We start from the raw sequence: 26,641 nt of genomic DNA on the forward strand, positions 1-26,641 counted from the left end.
TGCACGTCCCTCCACTCACCCCCCCACCCCGCACCCGCCCCAGAGGGGAGGAGTCACTGGGACTTGGAGAGCTTCCTGAACTTGGGGCTGCGCCAGTCGGCTCAGATAAAGAACTTTGGGTCCCACCTCCAGGTCGCGGGGGCCTGGCCCCCAGAGGCTGTCAGGTGTAAGGGGATAGCAGGAAGCCCGAGCGGACGTCAGGAGGTACGGGGGCTCAAGATCAGACCCTTGGGACAGGACCCCGGAGAGCGTGGGCTGGTGGCCAGCCCAGACCCGTCCTTGTTTACTAGAGACGGCTGTCTCAATGTCACGCATTCCTGGCCAGAAACTATTTCCAAAAATCTGCGTTCGGAGACATCACTGGTCCTTGCTCAGAGCGGGCCTTTTACAGTAGCTAATCAGCTTTGTCCAAAAATATGGGCAGCTCTGCTATTGGACAGCGAAGAGAATCAACAGCCTGGAGTTCTTCCTACGTTTTTTCCATCAGTGAATGGTACAGGTCGGGAACTGAAAGTTCCTTTTGCTGGAACTTGGGGAACAGACCAAAGAACGGGTTATTTTTCCTTGTGCAGATAAAAAAAAGCCAACAGTCTGTTTCCTTCCAGTAATACATTCCCTCCATTAGGCTTAACGCTTTTAATTAAAAACAAGATTCAGAAGGGATTAACTTGTCAATTTGACTCACTTTTCCCCCTTTCCATCAGAGACTTTGCCACTTTGCCCTTCTGTATGAAATGTCCTTTATCCAAATCTTTGCCTAAGATGTTATTTTATACTAGTAAATGTCTAGCACAACCTATGTGCTACAAGGTATCTTCCCTGATTGTTCTCCTCACTCCTTCTTCCAAATATAGCTTTTCTCACTTATGACATTATATTGTAGCTATTTATTTTCTTATATTTCCCCCTTTCTGAACCCTCTGCCCTACAAGGTTTGGGACCATGTCTGATGACTCTTTCTGAGTCCTACATTTGCTTTGTTGATACTCAAGTTCAGTTATGGAAACATGGGGAAAGTTCCAAATTGCATCTCCACTTGGAGATAAGTTTTGATACCACTATGATTTATGTCTTTGCATTCTGAATCCTTTTTTACGTAATTGCATAGCTCTATGAAACAACAACAGCAACAAAAATGGTCGAGAAGTCAAAAGACTAAATAAAACTTCTCTGATGAAGCAAGTAAATTTAAGGTAAAAAAATCCCTTCTTTTTACTTTAATACATCCTAAGAACAGAAGTAAAAGAAAAGCATCCCTTTGCTTTTCTAACCCTGTGTGTGGGATCTGGAATAGGCAAAGTATTTCAAAGAATTCTACTCTTTAACATTCAGAGGAAAAGCAATGGAAATGATGGTGTTCATTACAAGCAGGTTTAATTTAGGAGAGCCCCATTGAGCACTTGACCTCGCTTACCCTGCAGGACTCCCATATGTGTGGTGGGGTGATTAAAGATCAGATGAAGTCATATGATGTTCACAGCGATGGCTAAGGGCTAAATGTGAACTGAGGTCATCACACTTTTGTGTGCATGTTATCCCATCCAATAATGTTTACCAGGTTGTTCTCACAGTACATTACATTCTTCTCTGTCATTTCTCTATGACAGGAACAGTTGTTTATTGACAACATCGATGGTAACTAGGCTGGAGTAGACAGGTCAAGTTGCGTACCCAGTTGGATGAGATGCCATGTATTACCGTGATTAGAATGTGACCTGGAAAGAAAGCTGCATTTATATTCTCGGGCTGATCTCAGAACTTGGAGGTGATCCCGTTGCTATGACAGTAACAGAAAGGGAATTATTGAGGAGCAATGGGTATGGACAGATCTGCTCATTCATTTGAGTAAAGGTAAACATCAGAGGACTACCAGCGGATTTGGTGTTAATGGGCAGGGGGGAGTACCAGAGCTTCCCCCTTGTACCCTGTGCTGAACACATCCTCCCTGCTGGAGGCAACTGATTCCTGCAATTTTCAGGAGCACACTTATTTTCAGGAGCATCAGATGAATTCTTTCTAGCCTAGCAAAATCTAATAACACAGGACCTGTGATTGAGCTTCAAGAATGCAAGTCACACTTTTGCCAAAGGGCTGGGCATGTCCAATTTAAAGACGGCATCAAGACTCTAAAGAGAAGCCCGTTCAACTTTTCTACCTCTAGGAGCATATTCCAAAGAAGCGATTAAAAATACACATAACAGTAACTTTAGAAGCCATAATGGAAAGATGAACAGATTTGACTACAGAATATTTCAAGTTAAAAAAATGAGCAGCCTACTTGGAGAAAGTATTTTCAGAGTATATAACAAACAAATGATTCTTTAAGAAATGGCTACTTCAACACAGAACAATATAGACATGCCTCTGTTCCCTAATGGAGATTATAGATTTGTGGGGGAAACAGGCATTACAAAGCAAATGGACAGTGAGGGCCATGAAGAAAATTCATTTGAAGAATATAATGGGGGCTGTTGAGGCTTTGTGGGCAAGGAAGATCTCTCTGAGAAAGTAGCAATTATAAGAGATGGAGCAGGCTTCCACTGCAGGGTGAGAAGGGAATATTGGTGAAGAGATTGAGGAAAGCCAGGCCTAAATCAGTTTGGTCTCTGACAACTTCTTACAGGTGGTACTTTTAGAGAATACTGTGTATCAGGAGTTGGACTGGGGATGCATCGGTGGGTGCAAAAACATTATCTCCTGACTAACAGTGGGTGATGGAAAACAATAGTCGATTTTAGAAAATTATGGGATTTTAAAAAATTTAATCCTCAGAGCAAGACAAAGAATACAATTAGTGCATTATCAAATACTTCATAATAGAGATTTGATCAGTGTGTCACGGTGGTGGTAATAGTAATGGTGGCGATGCTCACATCTCCAAACTCAGGTGATGTTTGGAGGAAGAGCTGTGTTGATTAGGGAATGCTCTCTCTGAGGACTGGATTTTGGGGTAACCTTAGAAGGATGAGGAGGATTTGGGCAAATTATTGGTAGATGATGTAGAAGGATGTCTAAGCCTAGAAAAAGTACGGGTGTACAAGCTAGGGAATATAGCAGAGAAATAATGACTAGTTTAACAAAGTGGGGAGGAAATGGAAGATTGGGTTACATCATGAAAGCCTTAAATGCTGGTATGAGGACTTTGCTATTCCTGGAGTGAGTGAGTGAAGTCGCTCAGTTGTGTCTGACTCTTTGTGACCCCATGGACTGTAGCCTACCAGGCTCCTCAGTCCACGGAATTTAGCAGGCAAGAGTACTGGAGTGGGTTGCCATTTCCTTCTCCAGGGTAGGCATCATGAAACTGTTGAAGCCTCTTAGGCAGCAAGCAATGTGCTCCCTGCTCAAATTTGTTACCAGCTAAACAATTCAATGTAACTAAACTTCACTGAACACCCATTATGTATCAGGCACTGTGATAGGTGCTGGGGAACATAAAGATAAAAAGGGTAGAGTTCCTTTCTTCAAGGTTTACTACTGCTACTAAGTCGCTTCAGTCGTGTCCGCCTCTGTGTGACACCATTGACGGCAGCCCACCAGGCTCCGCCGTCCCTGGGATTCTCCAGGCAAGAACACTGGAGTGGGTTGCTATTGCCTTCTCCAATGCATGAAAGTGAAAAGTGAAAGTGAAGTCGCTCAGTTGTGTCCGACTCTTCGCGACCCCATGGAGTGCAGCCTACCAGGCTCCTCCATCCATGGGATTTGCCAGGCAAGAGTACTGGAGTGGGGTGCCATTGCCTTCTCCGAGTTCTTCACGGTTTAGAGAATGACATATAAATAAGGAGAAGTAGTGTGATGTATATAAAGTCTGTGCTGGAGTGGAGGGAAGTGCAAGTAGTCTGCAAAGACTTTCTGGAGGAGATAGCACATCTGAGTTATGAAGGTAGAGCAGAAGCTCATGGGCGGACAAAGAGGAAAAGGGCTGGGGCAATGTGGGGAGGAAATGAAAAAGGTAATTTCATTGGCAAAATCTCTACTGCTGCTGCTGCTGCTAAGTCGCTTCAGTCGTGTCCAACTCTGTGCGACCCCATGGACGGAAGGCCACCAGGCTGCCCTGTCCCTGGGATTCTCTAGGCCTTGTCAAATCTGAGAAGAAAGAATATAAAAAATCAGTTCTCTGAACTTCTAAGCCTGTGCTACTGGGAGGGGTGATTCGACAACAGGAGAAAGAAGTGAACAGGGTCGGGAAGAAAAGTTGACTGAGGAGAAGGGAACGCAGATGGTGAGCGGGGACACTTTCAGTTCAGGAGAAGTCACTGGGATAACAGCCTCAGTTGTGATTACCGGTGAGGGACGATGAGAACACAAAGGCTATTGAGCCATTGCTGAGAAGTGACAATGAATGGATGAAAGTGGCTCCCTACTTTCTTTACACAGGCCCCCCTCAAAATCGCCTACAGCTATGCCTCACCTTTTCTCCATGCACATTACTTCCTTCTGGAGTAGTCCTTGCCTTACACTTACAAGGGCTTCCCTTGTAGCTCAGTCAGGTAAAGAATCTGCCTGCAGTGCAGGAGATCCGGGTTCGATCCCTGGGTTGGGAAGATCCCCTGGAGAAGGAAATGGCAACCCACTCCAGTATCCTTGCCTGGAAAATCTCATGGACAGAGGAACCTGGTGGATTGCAGTCCATGGGGTCGCAAAGAGTCGGGCACGACTGAGCGACTAACACACACACACACACTTACCAAAGTCAAAGCCCTCCCTTCACTAAAGCAGCACCAAAGCAAAATTCTTTTCCTGCTTTTTCAGCCGGAGCTCCAATGTTATCATAAAAAAGCAAATGAATCCTGAAGGTAGCTCATCTTGACTTTCCTTGGGGAAGCAAGAAGAATTTTTGCCTCAGCTCCAAATACAGGCTTACAGTTAATTTCCTCCCCCCACCAGAAAATTTTCAACTGTGTTTAATGTTTGCATTTACAAAACAATAAGAGAAGGTAAGCAAAGGAAATTTAAAAGTTAACTAAAGAGAAAAATAACAGACATATGGAAACATTCTGAGACTAATGAATGAGTAAGAAAATAGGAAGTAATAAGATAATGAGACATCATTGTTCTACCATCAGATTGGAAAATAATGAAAAAGTCTGATAACATCTGATGTTGGCAAGTCCTGGGGAAATAAGTTGCTCTACCATGTTATTTGTGGAAATGTAAAATTGGTAACATATAAAATCTTAAGGATAGTTACCTCATGTTTCAGCCATCCCACTTCTAGAAACAACCTACAGTTTTGCCAACAGAGAGCATGAAGATTTATATACGAGACTGCTCATGGAGTACTACCTGTAAGAACAAAATTTTGAAGACCAAAGAACTTGTCTACTCATGGGGGAATGAATAAATAAATGACATCCATGCACTATAATCCTGAAAGATGATCCTGTTAAAGCTCTGCACTCAATATGCCAGCAAATTTGGAAAACTCAGCAGTGGCCACAGGACTGGAAAAGATCAGTTTTCATTCCAATCCCAAAGAAAGGCAATGCCAAAGAATATTCAAACTACTGCACAATTGCACACATCTCACATGCTAGCAAAGTAATGCTCAAAAGTCTCCAAGTGAGGCTTCAATACTATGTGAACCATGAACTTCCAGATGTTCAAGCTGAATTTAGAAAAGGCAGAGAAACCAGAGATCAAATCGCCAACACTTGCTGGATTATAGTAAAAGCAAGAGAGTTCCAGAAAACATCTACTTTTTTTTAATTCACCATGTCAAAGCCTTTGACTGTGTGGATTACAATATACTATGAAAAATTCTTAAAGAGATGGGAATACCAGACCGCCTTACTTGCCTCCTGAGAAATCTGTATGCAGGTCAAGAAGCAACTATGTCAGTTAGAACTGGACCTGAACAATGAACTGGTTCCAAATTGGAAAAGGAGTATGTATGTCTAAGCTGTATATTGTCACCCTGCTTATTTAACTTATATGCATCATGTGAAATGCCATGCTGGATGAAGCACAAGCTGGAATCAAGATTGCCAGGAGAAATATCAATAACCTCAGATACACAGATGACACCACCCTTATGGCAGAAAGTGAAGAGGAACTAAGGAGCCTCTAGATGAAAGTGAAAGTGGAGAGTGAAAAAGCTGGCTTAAAACTCAACATTCAGAAAATGAAGATCATGCATCTGGTTTGATCACTTCATGGCAAATAGATGGGGAAACAATGGAAACAGTGAGAGGCTATTTTTTGGGGCTCCAAAATCACTGCAGATGGTGACTGCAGTCATGAAATTAAAAGACACTTGTTCCTTGAAAGAAAAGTTAGGACAAATCTAGCGAGCTCATTAAAAAAGCAGAGACATTACTTTTCTGACAAAGGTCCATCTAGTCAAAGCTATGGTTTTTCCAGTAGTTATGTATGGATGTGAGAATTTTACTATAAAGAAAGTTGAGCAGTGAAGAATTGATGTTTTTGAACTGTGGTGTCAGAGATGACTCTTGAGAGTCCCTTGGACAGCAAGGAGATTAAACCAGTCCATCCTAAAGGAAATTAGTCCTGAATATTCATTGGAAGGACTGATGATGAAGCTGAAACTCCAGTACTTTGGCCACCTGATGTGATGAACTGACTCATTGAAAAAGACCCTGATGCTGGGAAAGATTGAAGGTAGGAGGAGAAGGGGATGATAGAGGATGAGATGGTTGGATGGCACCACTAACTCAATGGACATGAATTTGAGCAAGCTCTGGGAATTGATGATGGACAGGGAAGCCTGACGTACTGCAGTCCGTGGGTTCCAAATAGTCGGACATGACTGAGCAATTGAACCGACGCACTAAAATAATATGTTAGTTGCAGGGTGTGCAGTTAGCTGACAGCAAGGCTGCAGCCCCTTTGGGATCCACACGGTGTTGCAACCAGTGCCAGGTTTTTCACATGCAGACCCCTGTGATGGATAAGCGCCTAGGGCTGGCCATTGCTCCTCAGTGTTCACGTGTGCATGCTAAGTCACTTCCGACTCTGAGACCGATTTGAGTCTAACTGCTGTGGACTATAGCCTGCCAGGCTCCTCTGTCCATGGGATTCCCCAGGCAAGAATACCGAAGTGGGTTGCCATGCCCTCCTCCGGGGGATCTTCCCAACCCAGGGTTAGAACTCACATCTCTACGTCTTCCTGTGTTGGCAGGTAGGTTCTTTACCACTGGTACCACCTGAGAAGCCCTCTCCTCAGTGTGGGACTCTGCTAATGGGAATTCTCTGCTCTGAGGCCTTCTCCCTGTTGATTGAAGTTCTGTCAAATTTGCGTCGTGTTCTGAGTCTGTCCCTGCTCAGTTCTGCTTCCCATGTCTCTACAACTACTGATCCACAGTCTGAAAGTTTTCCCTGCTCACCTCTGCTGCCTCTCTGTTAGCTTTCCACAGGCCACCCTTCCGGCAGCCCAGCTGGGGACTCTGGAGCACACATTTCCCATTAGAAGGGGCCTATCCTATATAGGGCAGAGATAGAAATTGGGCAGGATACCCTGGTCCTTGAGGGTATAACTGGAATTTACATGCTTGGTAACTGGCATTTGGAATAATTTCACAGTAAGCCCTTGGCCTATAGGTTTAGCCCTGTCAAAGTGGGGAAAGCCAAGTATAAGCTTCTGAAACAATTACAGAACACGATGAAGACTCTTGCGAGTCCCTTGGACTCCAAGGAGATCCAACCAGTCCATCCTAAAGGAGATCAGTCCTGGGTATTCTTTGGAAGGAATGATGCTAAACCTGAAACTCCAGTACTTTGGGCACCTCATGCAAAGAGTTGACTCATTGGAAAAGACTCTGATGCTGGGAGGAGAAGGGGACAACAGAGGATGAGATGGCTGGATGGCATCACTGACTCGATGGACGTGAGTTTGGGTGAAGTCTGGGAGTTGGTGACGGACAAGGAGGCCTGGCGTGCTGCGATTCATGGGGTCGCAAAGAGTCAGACACGACTGAGCGACTAACTGAACTGAACTGAACTGAGGACACTCTGGTGGGAATGACTGAGATTACTTCCATTCTTGTATCTCAAAAGTGGTGGTTCCATCGTATTTCTACTGAATTCATCTGTGAAAACAAATGGCTCTGTGAGAATGATTGTGGACTACTATCGGAGAAGGCAATGCCACCCCACTCCAGCACTCTTGCCTTGAAAATCCCATGGACGGAGGAGCCTGGTAGCTGCAGTCCATAAGGTCCGCGAAGAGTCGGACACGACTGAGCGACTTCACTTTCACTTTTCACTGTCATGCACTGGAGAAGGAAATGGCAACCCACTCCAGTGTTCTTGCCTGGAGAATCCCAGGGATGGGGGAGCCTGGTGGGCTGCCGTCTATGGGGTCGCACAGAGTGGGACACGACTGAAGCTACTTAGCAGCAGCAGCAGTGGACTACTATAGTCCAAAGGAGGAACAGTAGCCCTGCTAGAAACTGCTGCTTTCCATGGATATGGTACTTTGCCTAGAGCAGATGAGTATGGTCCAGGTACATGTTGTATTGTTACACATTTGGTGAATGTATGTTTTTATTTCTACATAGACAAACAAAAAACTACAAACCTCTTGCACCTTTGTCTCAGCAACTGCTTACCAGAGGACCTACACCAACATTGTCTCTATGTTAGAACATTGTCCTTTATATTTTGTTAATTGTCAAAAGCTTGTGGCATACTAATATATATACGGTATGGTTCAATTTTTTTTAAGAAAGACAGAGGACTTCCCCTGTGACTCAGTGGATAAGAATCCACTTGCCAATGCAGAGGACAGTTTCAATCCCTGATTGGGGAAGATCTCACATGCCAAGGAGCAATTAAGCCTGTGTACCACCACTACCGATCCAGCACTCGAGAGCCCAGGAGCTGCAGCTACTGAAGCTCGCAGCTAGAGCCCACGCCACACAACAAGAGACGCCACTGCAAGGAGAAACCTGTGCACCGCAATGAACAGTAACCCCCACTTGCTGCAACTAGAGGAAGTCTGCAGCAACAAAGACCCAGTACAACTGAAATTATTAATTAAAAAAGAAAGAAAAATAACAAAAACTGAATATTTGAATATGAGTTAATATATGGGGGTTTGGGAAGGAATAATACCAAATAGTCATGGTATTGGGGGGTGTATGGAAGGAGACCCCCGCACTTCTTTATACTCCACGTTATATTCTCCATGATACATGACTTTGTGATTCACACACTCAAGCCAGGAATAGTTCTTGACCAAATGAACAGGGTATAAGATAATGCCACTTGGGGAAAAATTGTTCCCTGGACTTGTTTGCCCTTATATTTTTCTTCCTCTATGGGATTCCAAGATGAAGCAACAGTGGATTGAAGCAGCTATGACTAAGTTTGCTACTGCCAATGCCAGGGTCCTCTGTGACTGTGTTTTGCCTGAATGCCAAAAATGGGGCAAGTAAGGTGGAGAGAGCATTTGTAGAAATAAATGCTGTGCAATGGGTGATAATAGTCCAGGCCTGAGTATCTTGGTCTTTGTGTGTACTCAGTTGTGTCTGAGTGTTTGCAACCCTGTGTATCGCCTCTTTGTAGCCTGCCAGGCTCCTCTGCCCATGGCATTCTTCACGCAAGAATACTAGAGTGAGTTGTCATTTCCTCCTCCAGGGGATCTTGCCAACCCAGATGTCGAACCTGTGTCTCTTGAGTCTCCTGCATTGGCAGACAGATTCTTTACCACTGTGCCACTTTGGTCTATACCACTGAATTGAAAGGTACAACTGGGGCTCTAGAAAGCATATAACCCTAGACAACTTCAGAGGTCAGGTGGATGAATTATCTAGCTTTGTCCTCATAGTTCCTTGAATTCTTTAATCTCAGTGACCTTGACACCTGCTGCTTTTCTTCTTAACATTAATTAATGAATTTGGCCATGTTGGATCTTAGTGTGGCACAGGGATCTTCAATCTTCTTTGCAGTATGAGGGATCTTTTTTAGTTGCAGCATCCTGGATCTTTATTTGCGACATGTGGGATCTAGTTCCCTGACCAGGGATCGAACCCAGGCCTCTTGCATTGGGAGCATGGAGTCTTAGCTATTGGATCATGAGGGAAGGCCCCCTACTGCATTTCTGTTGCTTATTCCCATGGCCACTTCACGTGCCTGGTCATTGGTCAGGACTGCCTTGCCTCTGAAAGCATGGAGCCTCCTTTTCCCGACCCTCTGTCTCCTCTTTTTCCATTTGGCTCATTCCCTTGCTCTCTCTAATCCTGTTATGGCACACATCTTGCGTTTTCCATTTCTTCCTTTTTCACCCCAGATGCCCTGCACGTGATTCATTCTCACCTTCATCCCTTTCTTGTCCTACTGTTGCTTCTGCTTTACTATCTGTCAGCTGCAGAATAGGCATCCTGTTTTGTTGGTGAGATTTTCTTCCCATCTACCACACCGTGGCACTGCAGGGGACCGTCAGCCCCCAGGCCTTCCCTTAGTCTTGTGTTCCAGGTTATATCCTGCTCCCTGAGGCTGTCATAACATATCTCAGTGAAAAAGTGAACCACACAGTTAAGCTAAATGAGTCCCTGGACGCCACGTTGTACTGTTGGACCTCAGAGTCGACTTGGACCTGTCCTGCCGTGCCTCACATTGTGATTTAGCTCAGGTACCACCTGACATTTCTTCCCCTCCATTTATCTATCTTTGACTAGTGTCTTCTCCAGATCATTTTTTGTACCTCCCAATCTGACCTAGCCTCTCATGCTCTTTGTCCTTCTTCCAAATATTTCCATTTTGCCCTCTAGAACGCAGCATTTGTCTACAAACATCGTACATTCCCAACAACCCCAATTTCTTCTCTAAATATGGTTATATTCTTGCCGCAACCTACAGACTTCGTGTCTCATGCAACCTCTTAAGTGGAGATGGATGTTTTCCTTAACTCAGAGTATTTAATGACCTGAAGGTGAGATGAGTGTCTTCATCTTTCCACACCTTGTTTGTTATCCCTCTGCATTCAAAACATTACTCCTCCATTCTCCTTTAAAATCACAGGACCTTTGAAGACAAGGCATCAGACAATTCTACCTACTACTTTTATTTTTTTTTTTTGCTGCATTTTATGGCATAGCTGACTACTTCCTTCCCAGTATGCTTTCTGTCATCATTCTTGTTGATTTCAACACTATTATGAATGATATATCTATCCTTTACACCCCTGAATTCATCAGTCTCTTTACCTGATCAATATCTATGTATAGCTCACCTCAGCTACCCATTCCCATGAACACACCCTAGAACTTATCCTCACAAGTAATGCCACAACATCGAAAATGTCACTAACTCTCCGTATGCCACCTCCCATACTCCTAGGTGACATCAACTGTCATCTCATGTACAGTATCTCAAACTCATTGAGACTCCAATTTTGCCTTCCTTCCTTCCTCTGTGTCTTCTCTCTCCTCTTGTCCAGTTGGACTCCATGGTCCAACACCATAATTATACACTTAGGAAAACTCTTCTCTCTCTCTCTTCCTGTTTTACTCATTAGGTGAACCAACCGTAGTTAAGCCATTCTAAATATATACAGTGGGTACAAATTTCAGTTCACAAATACTAAATGTGCGGTTGTTGATATCATCTTGTCTATAAGTCAGCTTTGTGTCTATTACAAGGCTGTTTGATTAATGGGAGATTTTATCATCCTTTCCCCCAGGGTTGCATCTGTGCATTCCCCGAGGTCTCACGGCAGGTGGAGATCTGGTGCTTGGTGTCACCTAGCCAAACTAGCTTCTACGGCGATGTTTCTCATTATATCTGGTCCTAGATTGTTGGTTCATGTGAACTGCTGCAACATCAGCCCTCACTCCCATCTAGAAGACCCACTTGAGTCTGTTTCTCTTTCTCTCTCTCGTATCTGTCTGCCCTTGGCCACATGGGCAGCACTTCATCCTGCTGTTCCTGAAACGCATTGGACCGCAGTCTCCTATGCTATTTACTCCAGTGCCTCTGTTGTGATTATACTGTTTGGGGCTGCAGGAAGCTCTAGAAGGCTGCCGCGTGCCTGTCTGCCTGATCTTCCCGCAGCCGTTTCTGCTCCCGCTGTCTTCCTAGGGTCTTGGTGCAGAAAATGAGTTGCAAAGGCCTAGGCTTTGAAGGAGTTAGAGCATAGTGTGCGTGCGTGTTAAGTCACTTCAGTCGTGTCTGACTCTTGCAGCCCCGTGGACTGTAGCCGCCAGGCTCCTCTGCCCATGGAATTCTCAGGCAAGAATACTGGAGTGGGTTGCCGTGCCCTCCTCCAGGAGATCTTCCTGACCCAGGGATAGAACCCACGTCTCTTTAGTCTTCGGCACTGGCAGGTGGGTTCTTTACCACTAGCGCCACCTGGGAAGCCTGAGCATAGTGAATATTCAGTAAATCACATCAGGTTTCCCACTATTGCCTCTCAAACTGGACGAGATTCTCTGGTCTGAGGGGTACAGAAGAAAATAAAGGGTGAAAGAAACTTGAAAACAACTCAAATGAACCTTAAGTAGGAGTTAGTAGATGGATCATAGAAACCACACATAGGTTTTTAGGAAAAAAGAAAACATGTAACTCCATCTCTCAGATCTCCCAAACTTAGTATTAAGTATTTTGGGCTTCTTCTGTGGGTTATGGCCTAGCTAACCAAATGAGGGAGGAGGGCATTGGAAAATAAGAAATGCTGGCAGAAAACAATTATTGTTTAGTTGCTAAGGCGTGTCTGAAAACATAGCTGGTTAATATTTTGACTATTATATGAACAAACATATGCATAAACATATGTATAAAGAAAACAGCCCAGAAGGTTTGTAGTGATTATTTTGGGGTGCTAAAATTATCATTATTTACATTTGCTTTCTTTTGTAATTTTCCAACGGTAAACAATGGAACATGTGTTACTTCTTAATTATAAGGGATTATAAGTGTTATTTCAAAAGTTGAAATGAAACCACATGTAGCGAAAGAACAGGCCGAAGAATTTGGCAGAGATCTATCAAAATAGGCTTTTGATGAAACTGGAAGGCAGGATCAGGACAGGGAATTGGGTTAATGGCTCCCCTGCCTTCTGCTGCTAACCCCTTGAGCGTAGGAGGCTTGACAACTCCAGACCCAAGGAGCCTGAATTCAGCTCTTCTCTCTTCTCCTCCCTGCCCTTTATCTTCTGTACACGGATACTGAGCTGTTGTCAGCTAAGACTTTGTTTCTGCTTCTGTGACTTGTTCCTTTTCTCTGACTGCTGATCATTGCCCAGATTTCCTGAGATTATCACCAAGGGGGATCTCTTTCTCACTCCTCTCCCCCCATCCCCTGCTGCTGCTGCTAAGTCGCTTCACTCATGTCTGACTCTTTGCGACCCTATGGGCTGTAGCCTATCAGTCAGGCTCCTCTGTCCATGGGGATTCTCCAGGCAAGAATACTGGAGTGGGTTGCCATGCCCTCCTCCAGGGTTTCTTCCCAGCCCGGGGATCGAACCCAGGTCTCCTGCATTGCAGGCAGATTCTTTACCACTGAGACACCAGGGAAGCCCTCCTGCCCCCTACAGATTCCAAATAGAAGTCTCTAATTTGGAAAATCCCAAGTATTGCCAAGGCCCAGCTTGGTTTGTATAGCACTGACTGACTGCCTGAGACAAACTTTTACTGAAAATAAAAGGAACACAATCAGGTATCAGGTCATCTGGAAGACAGATTTTAGAGGTCACTACTTCTTGTCCTTTCTTTGCTCATCCCAGTGCAGGGGATGGTCGAAACTGAATCAATACCCAACTAAATATCCACTTAAAAATGGGAAAATTTTGTCAGTTATACAGACATTCCTTTCTACCTGGTTAATTCAATTAATTCATATGCATTGGCCTGTTATTATAGGCAGTACATTAGTATAGCATTGCATGCTATGCTTAGCAGTGAAAAGACAGATACTTAGACATGACATACTAAATTTTTCTGTTTATTTGAAAATACCAATTTAAGCAAGTACATATTGTCCAAGCAGTTAGTCCTGCCCTCTCCAACTATAGCTGACACCACCAATTATAGATCATAACATTCTTTCCTGTTTGGTGTGGTTTGGCCTTAGGATTCTTTCCAACACAGCACTCCAGAGATCAGAGAAGCAGAATCAGATTTGGGAGATTCAACCTCTGCTTATTTCTGGGCTGGGGAATCCAGGCAGCCTTCACATTTCAGCCTGCAACCACACCCCTGCCTCCATCCTCTCCTTTCCACTTGCAAGAGGTGTCCTTCAGTGAGATCGTCAAAGACGAATACCAAAAACATTCACTTAATCCACCACTTTTACTTGCAGAGGAAAAATGGAGGCAGACAGGATATTAAGTCACCTAAGTAGTAGAAAGTGTGAATTTTGTAAACCTCAGTTGAAACTGGAATCTTCGCCACGCTCTTCTAGGCTTTGGCAACTTGAGGATTATTTTTTACATGAACCTTTCTGACCTCTTAGCACTGAGAATGCCTGCTTGTCCTCTTGGTCCAGACCAGACAACTGTGTGAAACTGAATTTGAGGGAAAAAAAAAGGATGCTGGAAATTCAACAGCTTGTTTCCTTAAGGACACTGGCCACAGGTTAGACTTTGCTGCAGAGGAAATTAAACCGCATTTAGCCTTAACAGTAGTCACACAGACACATACAGCTTTCCCCTTTTAATCCCTCCCTTTTGAAAATAAACGTGAGAATTTGACAGTACGGAGTTTGAGGGACCTGGTTATATTATGTTCTCAGTTCATAGGGACCTAGGTGGGTTTCATTAGTCAAGGCTGAGTCCAGAAAGGCAAGATGTTGGGTTCCCCATCTTTGTTCTTTCTCTGGCCTCTTCCCTCATAGGCTTCTCCCACTTCTGCTTGCTATAAATGGGCACCTCAGTGTACTGTGTACAAAATGTACTGTGTGTTGGAGCAACGGGGCAAGTTTTCCTTTGCTAGGACATGAATTTATAAATGCCTTTGCTGTTTAAAAATAAAGTGACTCTGCCGGGCAGTCTTCACCCACATTGGGTTGGGGGAGACACGCTAGCCGGTTCTGTGGAAGCGAAGCCGATGCCGGCCTCTCGCTGGCAGGCTAACTGGGGGAAAGGTCAGCCCCACGCCCGCAGCCCGAGCTGCCCCGCCTGGCGGTGGAGTCAACACGGGAAGTTTAGTAGGTGAAGGGTCACGGCCGCAGCGCTCCAGTCACTTTCCATGCGTCATTCTCAGGCATCTAGTTTCTGTGCCGGGAAATAAAGCTCAGTAGAGAAAAGGTCACCCAGAGCAGAGGCAGCTCTGTAATAACCCACTCCTGCCGAGACGCCATGTCCAAGGCAAGAGGCCAGGCGCTCAGGTGTCCTGCTGCTCACGTGGAAAAATAGGGATTGTAAAGTGCTTTGAAGAGCATCGTGTACCAAATGGATACACAACCTACTCACTGGCTACTTCATATTATGTAAAATAACTTTATGAGAGTCTTTTAAAAAATGTATTGCCAGAAAAGAACTTAGAGATTTTCTTATTAGTTGCTCTAGACCGAGCAATCGGTACTGATCCTGGCACACATTAGAATTATCCAGAAAGCTTTTACAGATGACTGATGCTTGGTTCTAGTTGAATCAGAATCTGGAGCTGGGGCACTCAGCCATCTTAATTTTTAAAGAGTGTGTCTAAAGTGCACTTGTTTTATAATCTTAAAAACATGGGTGAGTGAAATGACTCCAGACTAGGAACAAAGTTCTCCATGTTCTAGAGAGGTGCATTCTGGATTGTGGGTTATCACAAATTGGTAGGTTATGAAATCAGTTTAGTGGTTATTTGTTGTTGTTCAGTTGCTAAGTCGTGTGTAACTCATTGCCACCCCATGGACTGCAGCATGTCAGCCCTCATCATCTCCCAGAGTCTGCTCAAACTTACGTCCACTGAGTCAGTGATGCCATCTAGCCATCTCATCCTCTGTCCTCCTCTTCTCCTGCACGCAAACTTTCCCAGCATCAGGGTCTTTTCCAGTGAGTCAGCTCTTCGAATCAGGTGGCCAAAGTATTGGAGCTTCAGCTTCAGCATCAGTCCTTCCAATGAATATTCAGGGTTGATTTCCTTTAGGATTGACAGGCTTTATCTCCTTGCTGTCCAAGGGACTCTCAAAAGTCTACTCCAGCATGACAGTTCGAAAGCATCAATTCTTTGGCATTCAGCCTTCTTTATGGTCCAACTCTCACATCCATATTCGACTACTGGAAAAACCATTGTTTGACTATACAGACCTTTGATGGCAAAATGAAGCCTCTGATTTTTAATACACTGTCTAGTTTTGTCACAGCATTTTTTCCAAGGAGCAAGCATCTTTTAATTTTGTGGCTGCAGTCACTGTCCACAGTGATTTTAGAATCCAAGAAAATAAAGTCTGTCACTGTTTCCGTTTCCACCCCCCCCCATCTATTTGCCATGAAATGATGGGACCAGATGATGCCGTGATCTTAGTTTTTTTAATATTGAGATTTAACTTTTTCACTCTCCTCTTTCACCTTCATCAAAAGGCTTTTTAGTTCCTCTTTGCTCTCTGCCATTAGGGTGGTAACATCTGCACATCTAAGGTTGTTATATATCTCCTGGCAATCTTGATTCCAGCTTGTGCGTCATCCAACATGGCATTTCGCGTGATATACTTTGCATATAAGTTAAATAAGCAGGGCGACAATATATGGCCTTGATGTGCTGCATTCCCAATTTTGAACCAGTCCGTTGTTCCATGTCTGGTTCTAGCTGTTTGTTCGTGACCTGTGTACTAGTTTCTCAAGAGGCAGGTCAGGTGGCCTGGTATTCCCATTTCCTTAAGAATGTTCCACGGTTTGTTGTGATACAGACAGTCAAAGGCTTTGGCGTAGTCAATAAAGCAGAGGTAGATGTTTTTCTGGAATTCTCTTGCTTTTTCTGTGATCCAGTGGATGTTGGCAATTTGATCTCTGGTTTCTCTGCCTTTTCTAAAACCAGCTTGAACATCTGGAAGTCCATAGTTCACATACTGTTGAAGCCTGGCTTGGAAAATTTTGAGCAGTACTTTGCTGGTGTGTGAGATGAGTGCAGTTGTGTGATAGTTTGAACATTCTTTGGCATTGCCTTTCTTTGGGATTGGAATGGAAACTGACCTTTTCCCTCCCTATGGCCACTGCTGAGTTTTCCAAATTTGCTGGCATATTGAGTGTAGCACTTTCACAGCATCATCTTTTAGGATTTGAAATAGCTCTGCTGGGATTCCATCACTTCCACTAGTTTTGTTTGTAGTGATGCTTCCTAAGCCCCACTTGCCTTCACACTCCAGGATACCTTGCCCTAGGTGTGTGATCACACCATCGTGGTTATCTGGGTCATTAACAGCTTTTTTGTATAGTTCTTCTGTGTATTCTTACCACTTTTTCTTAGTCTCTTCTGCTTCTGTTAGGTCCTTAGTGGGTCATAACCAGCATTAAAATGAAATCAAATAAAGAAAGAAGCCTGCTTGTGATTAGTGAGATGGTAGGGAGTGAAACGTTTGTTTTAGATCTGTCTAGGTCATGATCTTGCAGAAGGCAATGGCAACCCACTCCAGTACTCTTGCCTGGAAAATCCCATGGGCAGAGGAACCTGGTAGGCTGCAGTCCATAGGGTCACACAGAGTCGGGCACGAATGAGCAACTTCACTTTCACTTTTCACTTTTGTGCATTGGAGAAGGAAATGGCAACCCACTCCAGTGTTCTTGGCTGGAGAATCCCAGGGACGGGGGAGCCTGGTGGGCTGCATTCTATGGGGTCACACAGAGTTGGACACGACTGAAGCGACTTAGCAGCAGCAGCAGCAGCAGCAGGAGGTCATGATCTAAGAAGACCAGTATTCTAGAGTCTAGGAAGAGAAGCTTTGTTGCCCTACGCCGCCACAGAATTGTTCTAATTCAAAGAACAAATGGTAGGATTCATACTCTTAGAGGAAGGGGTGTCTCCACTGGAGATGATGAGTTTGGGGCTTTTTAAATTCTTTGTTGATTCCACAGGATGTTGTGGCTGTGAGCTGGGAAGCCTGCCATGATATTATTTTGAAAAGTGCTGTGCTTGTCAAGCAGTGTTCCTCCCAGATGGTTCCCATAGTTAGTTCAATATAAGCATTTCCTCTTGAAACATTACGAATGTCAAGGGGAGTCATGACCAACATCTCAAGGTGAATTAACGAGACATTCAAATGAGGAAGAAGATGGTTATTTACAAATCTGGATGGAACCTTACGGCATGAGTTTCACTCTAAGAAAACTGAGCTGGCTAAGACAGAGTCATGATAGTCCTTCTGACCCATGGTGTTCTGGGGTGGGCACAGGCTGTCACTGACCATGTCTAGAATCAGCCAAATGGTAGGATTCATACTCTGAGAGGACGGGGTGTCTCCACTGGAGGTGATGAGTAACAGGATAGAGTACTATTAAGTTGCTATTCGAGAACAAACCCAGAAATTGCATGGAAAGTGTAGGAAGAGTGATGAGAGCCTCTAATTTTTGGATGGTCTCTTTTTCCCTGTCCGCTAATGTCTTTTCTTCTTCTTTCTTATTTTTCTTTTGCTTTTCTTAATTTTCTGACCAAAGATCAAACCCAGGCCCACTGCAGTGGAATTATGGAGTCCTAAGCACTGGACTGCCAAGGAATTGTCTGTTTTCTTTTAAATGAGTGCTTCTGGGTTATACTACATCCTTGGCTGCTAATGGACACCATATTTTCAGGATGATAGCAGTTAGAGATCTATACCCTTTGTCAATTTGAAAGGAAGTGGGAGGCCACAGTTTTATTAGATGTATACCTGAAGTATCTGAATGTCTGAGATGTCCACATTTTATTTCAATATTTTGACACAACATTTAAGGAAACAATTTCTTTTCTTCTGCCTCTGCATTGAGGAGGAAGGGTTAATATAATATACGTTGTCCTTCAAAGAAAGCTGTCTAATGGTTTGATTCACAAGCTTCAGTATTTTGATTTATTAAAGAATTGCTCAAAACCAGTGACTAGTAGTGTTTGCCTTTCTTAAGAAAAGAAGATTTGCTATGGTCCTCCAGTCAATGGAGTAATTAAAGCTAATTTCTCCATGGAGCTTGGAAAAAGTGGCCACAAATAATCGATTTGTCTGTCAAAAAATATTTAAAGCAAACATCAGTCACCGATCAGCTACAAATCCATTTAAGGTAAAACCAGACCAGCCATGGGCAATTTTTCTCGTTAAAGTAGTGTTCAAACTGTTGTTTCCAGCTGACATAAGAGACATATCAAACAAACAACACCTGCAAAAAGAATTGTTGAAGTATTGATTTTTCACCATTCAAAAAGTTTACTATGCAGATGAAAAATAACTTGCCGTCACAGTGACATTTTCCTAAAGTCCTGCTGGTAGTCAAAGGCATTGTTTTTCCTTAAACACTCAAACTTTAATTCCTGGAAAAGGTTAGCATCTAAACCAAATCTAAAGTTGGCGAATTAGAGGTCAGATCAGAAAAATAAACTGAGTTAGATTTGAGTGAATTTTTCACCTTGTCTCCACCTCCCTCCTTAACCTTCTCCCCTTCCCAACATGATCATTCTTTCCTGTATTCACATTAATTCTATTAACAACTATGAGTGGATATTTTGCCACAACAATATTTTGATCTCAGTAAATTTTACAATTCTATCACTAAGTCAGACTGTTCAGTTGAAAATTAGGCAATATTTTATAACAAAGAAGGATGGCTGATGTCATGGGGACCTGGGTTCATTCTTTTTGATGCTCACTGAGAGCTCCTCCAAAAACATCATTTAATCTCTCCAGGTGAGTTTCCATGTTGATAAAGGTCAAGAGTTATTGTAGTTGACCTCTAATGTGCACTGCAGTCTTAAAATCTCCTTGTTTGCCCATGGTCACTTTTAAAATTCTCACTGAATACGTCTGAGTAATTGTTGCCTTTCTCACACTGAGAAAGAATCTTTGCTAAGCATTCAGTGAGCATACCACAGGGGAGCCTGGTGGGCTGCCGTCTATGGGGTCGCACAGAGTCGGACACGACTGAAGCGACTTAGCAGCAGCAGCGGCAGTGAGCATAAACTCTATTTCTAAGCAGGGGCGTTCTTACATTGTCTGGGACCAACAACCATCTCATTGCTACTAGTTCTCTTCTCTGCAATAAAGCAGAATAAACTCAGCCAGGGCTAGGCACATAATTTTGGTCCAACCCATTGAATGTTCTGTAGAGGAGTTTTGAACATTGAGTGAGGCTGCAGCTGCAGGAACACAGGGGCAGGTGCTGGGCATCCAGCATGACGGATAGGGTCAGTGAGGACCAGCTGTCTCCTGGGTGTAACTTCCACCGGGCTTCTGGCTACCTCATCCCAGAGCTCCCTCCAGTCTTTTCTGAACCTGATCCTCCCATGTCCTGTGGATTTTGTGGACGAATTTTCATTCTGGTTAACATAGTCCTGGTTAGGTACAATTCAGTTCAGTTCAGTTGCTCAGCTGTGTCTGACTCTTTGCGACCCCATGGACTGCAGCACGCCAGGCTTCCCTGTCCATCACTAACTACCAGAGTTTGCTCAAACTCATGTCCATTGAGTCGGTGATGCCATCCAATGACCTCATCCTCTGTCGCCCCCTTCTCCTCCTGCCTTCAGTCTTTCCCAGCATCATGGTCTTAGTTCTTCGCATCAGGTGGCCAAATTATTGAAGCTTCAGTTTCAGCATCAGTCCTTCCAATGAATATTTAGGACTGATTTCCTTTAAGATTAACTGGTTTGATCTCCTTGCAGTCCAAGAGACTTTGAAGACTTTTCTCCAACACCACAGTTCAAAAGCATCAATGCTTCGGTGCTCAGCTTTCTTTATGGTCCAACTCTCACATCCATACACAAATACTGGAAAAACCATAGCTTGAACTACATGGACCTTTGTCAGCAAAGTAATGTCTCTGCTTTTTAATATACTGTCTAGATTTGTCATAGATTTTCTTCCAAGGAACAAGCGTCTTTTAATTTCATGGCTGCAATCACCATTTGCAGGGATTTTGGAACCCCCCAAAATAAAGTCTGTCACTGTTTCCATTGTTTCCTATCTATTTGCCATGAAGTGATGGGACTGGATGCCATGATCTTAGGTTTTTGAATGTTGAGTTTTAAGCCAACTTCTTCACTCTCCTCTTTCACTTTCATTAAGAGGCTCTTTAGTTCCTCTTCACTTTCTGCCATAAGGGTGGTGTCATCTGCATATCTGAAGTTATTGATATTTCTCCCAGCAATCTTGATTCCAGCTTATGCTTCATCCAGCTTGGCATTTTGCATGATGTACTCTGCATGTAAGTTAAATAAGCAAGGTGACTGTATATAGCCTTGATGTACTCTTTTCCCAATTTTGAACCAGTTCTTTGCCCTATGTCCGGTTCTGACTGTTGCTTCCTGACCTGCATAGAGATTTCTCAGGAGGCAGGTAAGGTGGCCTGGTATTCCCATCTCTTTAAGAATTTTCCACAGTTTGTTGTGATCCAAATCAGAGCTTTTAAAAATAGGTCTGGAAGCTGGCAATCAAGATACTTGAATGACTTTCCATGAAGTTTCTCCTCATATTTGTAGGCAAATACCATTCTACACATACATTCTCTGCTTCCCCCACCAAATCTGAACACTCTTCCTTTGACATTTCTGGTCCTTTGACCATCTTGTAATTCTATAGTTACACATACAGTGGTTCCCTTATTATTGTTGACACCATTCTGTTGTGTAGACTAAGGTTGAATTGGCTTTTGACACAACATTGTAGTTTTGGTTGAGTTTATTGTCAACTAAAACTCCAAAGCCTGCTTCCATCTGTCCCCATAAACATATATACATTTAATTGAATTCTCAAACTCAATAGTTTTGAATTTCATCAATCTTGCCTATTCAGATCTTAGTGAATTCAAATTGTATAGTATTGCTTATCCTCTTAAGAAACGCATTTGTGTCATCTGAAAATTTGACAATCCTGTATTTGCCATTCAGCGAAGTTGTTTGTGGGGTTCCCTGGTGGCTCAGATGGTAAAGAATTGCCTTCAATGCAGGAGACCTGGGTTCATCCGATCCCTGGGTTGGGAAGATCCCACGGAGAAGGGAAGGGGCTACCCACTCCAGTATTCTTGCCTGGAGATATCCATGGACAAAGAGCCTGCTGGGCTGCACTCCACAGGGTAATAAGAGTTAGATACTGAGTAATACTACAGCTACTAAGTTGCTTGTAAGGAGGATAGAGGCGAGGACCAAGCTCTTTGGAGGAAGCCTAGAAAGCTGTTTTTGGAAGAAAATAGAATACCAATTTTTGCAAGATGCAGTTGAAAATAGAACACTATGCTCAAATACATGTGGAAAATGCTACATACTAAAACACTCTTTGAGATTTAAAATACGTATTGATAATTAAAAACTCTTAAGAAACTTCCTTCCAGATTGATGCTGGTCAAGTAATTTAACATTTCCAAAGCCATGTCCCACTAGATATTTCTTGATAAAATATGCTTTAAAAGGCTGGTATAATAAATATTTGTTCATTTATTCACTTTGGGACTTTCAGAATCATATTTATGGTAATATTATAATGTGAATCTGTAGAATATTCAGTTTTTCTACAGTTTACTGGGCCAGAGACTTTTCTTTATGGAGCATCTTTCACGACTGGTACAGTAAATTTGATAAAACCATGTCAGGGAATATTTTGGGGCTATGGTTGTTATACTGGCTCCATGTTTGCCTAACTTTCTAACCTCCAATTTTGTGAATTGATCTAATGAATGGTATGCCTCCACCCATGCTATAAGGAAACACTAAAATCACTTTTTGAAAGAACCCATTTTAAAAATCAACTCAAGTCAAAGGCAACTATATTATTATTCATATACAATAAAATGTGATCCTTTTAAGGGTACATTCTTAGAGTTTTGACAGAGGTGCACATCTGTGTGACCACAACCACAGTTAAGATGTAGAACATGTCCATCACCGCAAAATTGTCCCTCATGCCTTTTGCCTGTCAGTCTGCTATGATCCACAGCCCAAGCAACCAGATCTGCTCTTTACTGCTATAGATTAGGTTTTCTTTGTTTTAGAATTTCATGCAAGTGGCATCATACAGCATGTGTTTTTGTGCCTGGCTTATTTTACTCAGCATGTTTTTCAGAGTCATCCATGTTATTGGATGTAGTTCATTTTATTGCCGAGTAGTATTCCACTCTGTATGTACAACACAACTTGTTTATCCACCCATCTGTGATGGGCAGTAAGACTGTTCCTTGTTGTTGTTGTGCGTGCGTGTTGAGTCATGTTTGACTCTTTCTGACTCCATAGAGTGTAGACCACCAAGCTCCTCTGTCCGTGGAATTTTTCAGGCAGAAATACTGGAGTGGGTTGCCATTTCCTTCTCCAAAGACTGTTCCTAGTTATTCACTATTTGAAATAAAACTCTTGTGAACATTTTATGCAAGTTTGTGTGTACCCCAGAAGTGTATGAGTTCATTTTTCCACATTCTTACCAACACTTGGTATGGTTACTCTTTTTCATCTTAGCCATTACAGTGGGTGGTTTTAATTTGTAATTCTCTGATGACTAATGGTGTTGAGCATCTTTTTGAGTGCTATAGGTCATTTTCTATCATTTTTTGTGAAGTACCTGTTTCAATCTTTTCTCCAATTAAAATTTGAGTTATGTTCTAATTATTAACATTTAAGAGTTCATTATATGTTCTTTATGTGTCCTTTTCCAGATATATATGACATATGAAAATACACATCCTATATGTTATATGCACATGCACATATATGTATTTATAGGAGCTTCAGTACTAAAGAATCCACCTGCCAGTGCAAGAGGTATGGATTCGATCTTTGGGTCCAGAAGATCCCCTGGAAAAGAGAATGGCAACCCACTCCAGTATTCTTGCCTGAAGAATCCCATGGACAGAGGAGCCTGGCAGGGCTATAGTCTACGGAGTTGCAAAGAGTTGGACATGACCAAGAGACTAAACAACAACATGCATTTATACATATATATATTGAGTATACACACACATAATATTTTTGGTACATATTAATATTTTCTCCCAGTCTGTGGTCTGCTGTCTAATTTCCTAAAAGGTGTCTTTCTAAAAACAAAAGCTTTGAATTTTTTTTTTAAATCCAACTTAAAACATTTTTTTTCTTTAATATTCTTGGTTTTTTAGTAATTCTGAGGACTTATTTTCCCTAGCCATGGCCCTAAAGGAGGAAGCGACTTTTCCCCCTGTACCTTGTATTGGCTAATTCCAGGCATTGTGTTAAGACCTACCCCCATTCCCTTCCTTTCCATAGACTCATGATGAATTGACTGGAAAAGAACCACTTGTTGGGTGTCTACACTAGCCAATTTGACAGCAGCATGGTTATGCCCTATTTAAAAAGAACACAGAGGACAGATGTAATACATAAAACTCTTAGACAAATAGCCTGAAGGCCTTTCTTAACCACTTTATTAAACAAGTCTTCTAAAGTTACTCTCTGTCATGTCACCTTGGAAATTTTCTTCAAGGCACAGTTATATTTGACCATCTTGTTTATTTGTGTACCAGTTTCTCACATGACTCCCTCATTCGACTGGAAGCTCTTCTGTCTTGTTGACGTGTAATGAGCAAACAGATGAACCAGTAGAGACCAGACTGCATTGTGACTGACGGTATTGACATCAACTTGAGCTCTGTGGCTCCCACCACTTCAGCCTCCAGAAGCCTTCCCTCTCTGTCACTCTCACCCACAGCATTTGTAAATACTACACGGAGGGATGGCTTCCCTGGTGGCTCAGAAAGTAAAGAATCTGCCTGCAATGCTGGAGACCCAGGTTCAATCCCTGGGTCAGGAAGATCCCCTGGAAGAGGGAATGGCTACCCATTCCAGTATTCTTGCTTGGAGAATCCCATGGACAGAGGAGCCTGGCAGACTACAGTCCATGCATGGGGTCACAAAGAGTCGAACAGGACCGAGTGACTAACACTTTACCTTTCATACGGAGGATAAGGCGTTTGCATAGAACTGTTAAGCCATTTCTTTCAGGGCGGCAATCTCTCTAATTCTCACTTTAATGAGAGCTGAGATTCTCTGAAACTACCATATTCACCCTTTCATGAGTAAGAGATGATTCAGGGTGGAGTAACTGGGGAATTATTAAGAAGATTGCTTCTTTCTATAATTTCCTCTCTAGCCTTTTATATGGGTAATTAGCAACAGAATATTGGTTTTCTTAGATTGTTGCCTAGTAGCCTAACCTCGGTTAAAGCAGTCCTGCTGGCATTCTAGGAAAAGGTTTCATTTACTGGTGTATATCATTCAGTTCCTGAAACTCACACTGGGTGAAACCTGGCATGGCAGCTCTCAGCTCAATTGCAACTTAAAAGAAAACAGATTCTGCTTTGCTTAAATTGTTTTCGACTGACTGGGTAAGAATAAATTAAAGGTTCTCGTAGGTAATAGCTTCTGAATTCAATTAAAAATATCATCAGGCAGCTGCTTTCTTTTTTTATGAAAGTACAGAAATGATTCTGAGCAAGTTAATTGATTTTCTTATGAAGTTTTTTTGACTGACAGATTTAGTTGAATTCTTACTTAACATTTTTCACTTATAGCAATATAGAAATAGAAAATGAGAATCAGAGAAAAAATTCTAATTATCCTGCTATGGTAAAAATCTCAGAGTAATAACATCTTAAAGGTCAGTCAGTTCATCTCTTCATTTGTTCATGCATTTGAACATTGATTCATTGGTCAAACATTTATCTCTTAATTTGGGCCAGGTTCACTGAACAAGTGTTTAATACTTCCCACACTTGGGATTTTTGGTTTGTTTGTTTACAAATGACCTTAGTTTGCTAGTCTGTAAATTTCAAGCAAGCTGGGGCCACGTCTGTTTTATTTACTGCTGGATCCTAGGTACCAAGAATAATGGATGGTGAACAGTAGACTTTCAGTAAGCATTTGGTGGAAGAAAGAAGAAAGGACAGAGGGAGGGAAGGAAGGAAGGGAGAAAGCAAGGAAGGAAGAGCAGGAAGTTGGCGGGGATAGGACACTGTGAGATGTCCTGTGCACTGCGCTCCCTTGGTGTCTGACTTTTTGTGACCCCTTTAACTGTAGCTCACCAGACTCCTCTGTCCATTGGATTCTTCAGGCAAGATCACTAGAGTGGGTTGCTGTTTCCTCCTCCAGGGGATCTTCCCAACTCAGGGATCAAACCAGCATCTCATGCATTTCCTGCACTGGCTGGTGAATTCTTTACCACTGAGCCACTTAGGAAGCCCTGGAACCCTCTCCAATTATCTGCATTGCTCTCTGTCTCTTCATTCACGTATATACTTAAGTGTCCCATATCTGACCCCTTTCCTGACCATCTTTTTTAAAGCACCATACCTCACTCTTATTACATTAAGTGTTTAGATTTTAGAATGTTAGTCAGGGCTTCTTTGTTTTGTTCACCATGTCTGGCACACAGTATATGCTAAATCAATTTTTGTATAATAGATGAAGTATTCCCCAAATGCAGCACAATAAGTTAATTGCCTCTTTTGCTCCTTCTCTACCTCTAGAAAAATATCTTTGGGAAATGTGAGCAAGAGCAGGAGGTATTATATCACCATAATGATATCGCCATGGAGCATGTACTTACAAATAATACACAGTTTTGTCCTAATCAT

General features: G+C 42.8%; 1 non-coding gene across 1 annotated transcript; it reads right to left on the reverse strand.

The window, feature by feature from the left end:
* Positions 1-13,401: 13,401 nt before the first annotated feature.
* Positions 13,402-13,472, reverse strand: TRNAC-GCA (transfer RNA cysteine (anticodon GCA)). Its single transcript has one exon. It is a non-coding gene; the product is annotated as a tRNA-Cys (tRNA).
* Between the last annotated feature and the right edge of the window lie 13,169 nt (positions 13,473-26,641).

Source organism: Budorcas taxicolor, chromosome 4 (assembly GCF_023091745.1).
Source record: "Budorcas taxicolor isolate Tak-1 chromosome 4, Takin1.1, whole genome shotgun sequence".
In the NCBI taxonomy this organism is placed as follows: Eukaryota; Metazoa; Chordata; class Mammalia; order Artiodactyla; family Bovidae; genus Budorcas; species Budorcas taxicolor.